The following is a 6,441-nucleotide window of genomic DNA, read 5'->3' as shown; positions in this document are numbered from 1 at the left end:
AAAATGCTAATGTTAACATGTAAACGTGTTTTGTTTTTATGACGAGGAACCCTTGCAAAAGAGAGAAAAACCCCCGGTGGGCCTAGGGGTGGCAATCGGGTCGGGTTGGTGGGTCGTGTCGGTGGGTCAGCATACCTCAACACGAACCTGACCCGTTTATTAAACGGGTCGGCTGTAGCAAACACGAACCTGACCCATTTATTAAACAGGTAACACGACACGGTTAACGGGTTGGGTCGGGTAAATGGGTTGGCAGGTTAGCGGGTGGGTTGGCGGGTCGGGTTCGGGTAAACGGGTTGACCCACCCGCCTAACCCGTTTATTAAACGGGTATGCCGGGTTGGCGGGTTGGCATACCCCTAACACGAACCCGACCCGTTTAATAAATGGGTTAGGTGGGTCGACCTGTTTACGATACGAACCCATTTAAGCCAAACCCGAACCTGCCTAAGAAGCGGGTTGGTGGGTCGTGTCAGATTTTGCCACCCTTAGGTGGGCCCCACGACCATCTTGCCTTACGTGACCCACCTCTAAAAGCTATGAATTCACCAATGTGCCAGCGGGGTTCGATATAGTGCCTTCCTCTCAGCATTCTCATAACCACCATGCTGGCCACACGAGTGACTCGCGGTGGTAACATGTAAAATTGAGTGTTGGTGCACAACTTTAGAAGGTTCTTTAGGCTTTTAGATATCCAAAGCTGCAATGGTTATCCTAAAGAGTTACTAAATATAGGCTGCCCAAACTTAAATGGGAATATCCAAAGCTGCAATGGCTATCCTAAGAGTTACTAAAAATAGGCTGCCCAAGCTTAAATGGGAAGTAGATGAGATAATTTGGTAATTTGATCCAATCTCTTTCTAAATTGCTTGTTTCTCACACTTAGTTAATTTCCTTTTAATTTGTTGCCAAGTTGGTACCCGCGTTTGATGATACGGATAGGCATTAACTAGTAGGATAATGCAAAACTTATGAAAAAAAGGTAATTTTCTAATACAGAACTATTTTTCAGTTAAATTTCAGGTCAAGCATCACTTTTTTTTTAATTCCTGATATAGTCTTAGGTTTTTTCCTGAAATAAGGACCTTGAGTTAACCTCCTTCGTAGACAACAATGATAAAATAGTTTTAAAGTGTTGCAAAGTTTCAATTTACCTTTTTTTTTTTTTATAATCCAAAGAAAAAAACTCATCACCGACCGCACCTTGTCTGGCCTCCGGTTGGTAAACCGCCTTTGCCACGGGGCAGTACACCCAGCTTGGACCTTGCGGCAAGGGACACCACCCGTGGGTTTCGGACTTGTAAGTTGGTGACATTCACAAGTCGCCCCCCACCCTTAAATGTTGCAAACTTATATATAAACAAAGTGGATCAGAGTTCGAATTGGTACGAAATAGGTCTGACCTATATTTTTGGTTTTAAGTAGCATATATCTGAATTTAGGTTTGGATCTAAGATAAACATATTTAGTTGAAGTAGGGATGCAGAACGAACCGAGCCGGCTTGGGCTCAGCTCGGTTAAACTTGGCCTGAAGCTCGTGTTTTAAATGAGCCAAGCTTGATCGGCCTACCGACCTCGATAAGACTCGGTAAACTCGATAAAGCTCAGATACAAGTATATATTTAATATATTTTTAAAACAAATTATAAAGTCTTTGTTACTATAATGGGTAGGGCTTCTCAAAAGGTATCAAGTTCGAATATTGTTTTTTACCTTTTGCACTTTAATCTAGAGGATGTTTAATATGTATACATTCTTTTTGGTCTCAATAAACAAAATGCAAACTTTGGCTTAGTGTGGGTATATTCTGAATCGTTGAGAGAGGTTGAGGTTCTAATCCCACCTTCTCCAGTTTTTTTTGAAATGTCATCCCTAGCTGGGAATCGAGCAGAGTCCGAACAATGCCATTCAAGCTTGGCTCTGAGCTCAATCCGAACTTGAACAGAGGTATTTTGAACCAAGCCGAGTTCGAACAGCCTAGGCTTGGCTCGTGTGCATCCCTAAGTTGAAGTACTTAAAGATAGTAAGTCGAGTTAACCTTACCATTGCTATAAAAACCTGTATCATGAATCTCAAAAAAGGTTTCAGATAAAAGGTAGGTCCGTATCAGAAAATTACCCAAATAAAAAAGAAAACCGTATTTGGATTCAAGGATTGGGAAATCTCGTGCAGAGCGCGGAGATTAATGATCGACATAACCATGTTTTCACTTAAGGATACACAACAATCAGATATTGAGAGAAACAGCTAAAGTGTCCAAAAAAATTTGACACTTGTGCAATCAGAAGCGCACTTTTTTTTTAACGCACCTAGGCCATTTAGTGGCGGTCTTGACCGAAGCTAAATTCACGGGCAGAAACCCGGACTTTAGCGGCGGTTTAAAACCGGCGCTAAATGTCTCATTTTCAAGAGAAACCTGTTGGATATGGGTTTTGCCAGATATTGAAACAAATTTTAAGTTGCTCAAGCTTGGTTTGTTATAAAATGTTGTTTTAAGTTCAAGCTCAAATGGGGCCTAGACTGTTTGACGGGCAGTCTAGGTTCAAATCCCATGGGCGTCACCCCTTGTGTAAGCTGAAGGTAGGCAGTGGCGTAGCTAGGATTCATGTGGGCGGGGGGGGGGGGGGCAAACAGGGGTGTACCAAAAAAAAATTTGGTGTGATAGTCAGGGGTTCAGGGGCAGCGCCCCTGATTTTTTTTTAGATAAAATAAAAAATGGCTACAATTATTAATAAAAATCTATTTCATATGGACAAATCAAAATATTTGCTGCAGTCAGGGCTGGGCTAAAAAAATGGATAAAAATCTATTTCATATGGAATCAGGGCTGGGCTAGGACTGGGCTTTAAAAAAAAAAATTAATTTTTTAACTGTTTCGGGAGGCAGGACTGGGCTACAGCCCAGTCCTGCCCCCCCCCCCCCCCCCCCAGCTCAAGGTAGGTGACTCCTTGGGGTAAGCCCTCAGAATTTTATGCCGATATGAACAAAGACCGTAGTATGGCAGGCTGAGCCAGCGCGGCTAGGTCTCTGCACCTGGGGTAGGTTCTTCAAGTAAAAATAAAACAAAAAGTTCAAGCTCAAGCTTGACCTTGATTTAATCAGGTTCACAAGCTTTATATTGAGTTCGAGCAACTTACAATGAAATAAATAGCTGTAGAAAACAAATGTAAAAGATGTATACAAAGCATTAATATTTGATACAACCATATGTATATTACTATATACAATCTACTAGAAAACACCATTTTTTCAACATTTTTTCCATTTGTTTTTGTGGGTCTAGCCTTACATATGTGATCTATATAGTTTGTTTAGTAAAAAATTGGTTTTTGATAATATATTTGTAATATATAAGCGGTTTTTGCAAGTGCTTAAAAAATCAATATCCGACAATGTGACAAAATTTTATGAGTAAAAACTCATATTTTTCGTAGAAAAATAAGTGGATACAACTTGCATCTGTAGCTTTTTTAACTTGACTGTACATACTCTAAACAATAGCAAATTATAAATAAAGATAAAGCAAATAAACATAAATCATTTACAACACCAACACACACACACACACATATATATATATATATATGAAAAAAAATCCTAAATCATAAATTTGTTATCAAATATTAAATAAAATATATAAAAACATACATAAAACATCTACAACAATAACCAAACACACGTACTACACAGCTATTAAATGCTCGTATCTACAAAAAAAAATAGAGTGAAATAAAACAATATATAAGTATATATATATATATTGTTTATAAGAAACTCGCCTTTGGACTTAATCGAAAAAGTCGATGAGAAGGATACTACAACCTCATCAAAATGGCACATAAAATTTTTACAAAGTTGCAACAAAGAGAGAGAAAAATTGGTTAGGGTCCTTTCTAGAAACAATCGAAAAAACGAAAAAAAAAATTAACTATATATGATTCAACAAGCATTAGAATGTACGAAAAATCACATGCTAAAAATTTGCACATGTCAACACATATTTGCAAATCTTATTAAAGAGAATTTTGTCTAAAGTGATTCACAACCACTCTTCACGAGGGTCATACATTATTTACGAAAGTAGACTCATTTTTACGATATTCATATAAGAGTGCAAAGGTCTTGGGTCATTCACAAAAATTATATGTGAATATTGTCATATAGTTTCGAACCTCCTTGAGGATCATTTATTTAAAGGAGATTCACATAATAGCTTGTAAATGTCATACTATAAATGCGAAAGTAGTACTTTATTTGCCAAAATTGATCAGAGTGCAAAGGTCGAGGACATTTACAAATATTAACATGCAAATGACATCATGCATTTGTGGATCTCGTTAAGAATCAATTATTTAAAGAATATTCATCGGTATCTCATGAATGTAGTTTATATATGTAATTTTTGTACGGTATTTGCAAAGGTACACATATTTCAATTACAGAAGGTTCACAAATTTAGTTGTGCAAATTATGGAGTCGGTGAAATCATCGTGCAAATATATTTTTTAGTGTAAGGTTGCGAGATCATGACAACATACCTATATATAGCGTGAACTTCAAGAGATTTTCTCGTGTGAAGGTTAAAAATATTATAAAAAAGTAAAGCATTTGCAAAATTGGATATGGAGCAGATTTAAAAAAAAATTAAAAAAAATAAGAAATGTATTATTTTTGGAGTACAGTATGGTTATTTTTTGATATATATATATATATATATATATATATATATATATATATATATATATATATGGTAATTGAAATATGTAAAACAGTGAAATATGTAAACTAGTATGAACCGAGATTTTCATAAATTTTTTTTTAAAATTTCACAGTACAAATATGTTCTAGATGCTTAGTTTTATAGAAACAGACTCTTAGATCATCCAATTACGATGTATAATAAGGACCTTTTAAGGTTTTAAAAACAATGCCTTGGAATTTTTGTAAATATTTAAGCATAAAAGATCATATTTCTTGATCCAATTACGATGATCCAATAGTCGATTCCAAGCAAATAGATCACGTTCAATGCATCTATGGGGTTAGATTTGCAAAAAAAACATATAAAAATCTTGTTTCAAACTAGTTTACAAATTTTGTTGGTTTTTCATATATATATATATATATATATAATAATGGGTAGGTTCCTGATGGCTTTGAAAAGATTGTTTCTATTTCTTTTAAAATCTAATCATACGGATGTGATTTATATATTTGATTTTATGGGAATTGACATTTGGATCATCCGATTCAAACACCAAGTTAGATTTTTATATGATTCAAAAATCAATGGTCTATACAAACAACAACAACAACAACTGTTTAGTTATACACTGCCGGTTCCAAGCCCGGATAAAGGAGGAGGGTTGCGGTAGGCCAGTGAGCATAAAAACTTAGTCATACCCTATGAATCAATGGTCTATAATTTTTAAAAATATTCAATGCTTAAAAAGTCATATTTTTCTAAAAAAAATATGATATGAGTGTGTTTTCTTAGCAATTTGATCATGCAGAACACATATTCAGGGTCATTTTTTTGAAAAACAACCTAAAAACTCCTATCTACTGATGGTAGGCATACGTCAGACACCTGCCCATTACTGTCTATAGAGAGAGAAGTTAACATATTAGGCCCTCTTTCTTGTTTTGCCTTATAAGTTTTAAGTGTTTTATGATAGATCTGAACCATTAGATGTGTTTAGCATGATCGAGAGGCCTAAGAAACTCATTACTCTTGAATCATGTTTGTTTGATGAAAAAACATGTTTTTGAGCCAAGAAAAACTGGTACCTTCATAGCTATTGATTTTGGATCACTGGAAAAACCTGTATAAAGGTCAGATTTCGGAGATCCAAAAGCTAGTTCCCACTAAACAAAACCTATCGATCACATCTACGGTGTTAGGCATGAGAAAAAATACTTAAAACTATGATTTTTGAAGGGATCCAATGCGACCTAACTAAGGAGGCCTAAGAAACTCATTACTCATATATATATATATATATATATATATATATATATATATATATATATATATATATATATAGAGAGAGAGAGAGAGAGAGAGAGAGAGAGAGAGAGAGAGAGAGAGAGAGAGAGATTCTAACTGAATACGATTATCCGGCACGTATGCTACCCATTTGAGGACGCACGATAAGTACCTTTGAGCATCCTGTAGTAGTGGAATTAGGATTTTTCAGTTGGGGGAATTGATTCTGAGACACATGGAAGTTTTTTTTACTGTTTTTAAATGAACTTCTATCCGGATATATTGAGGGAACACAATGGTCCCTCCCTTCCCTGCTCCAAAGAACCACATTGTTTACTCATAATAGAGCTTAAGGGTAATATTTGGTCATGTCGACCTGACCATCAGATTGAGCTATAAATCATATCCATGTCCCGTAATGGGACTGTTTAAAAGGGAATTCCCACTAACCAA

Source organism: Nuphar pumila, chromosome 5, assembly GCF_984573655.1.
Source record: "Nuphar pumila chromosome 5, dmNupPumi1.hap1.1, whole genome shotgun sequence".
Lineage (NCBI taxonomy): Eukaryota > Viridiplantae > Streptophyta > Magnoliopsida > Nymphaeales > Nymphaeaceae > Nuphar > Nuphar pumila.
The sequence above is the reverse complement of the archived record's forward strand: the minus strand, read 5'-3'. Positions refer to the sequence as shown.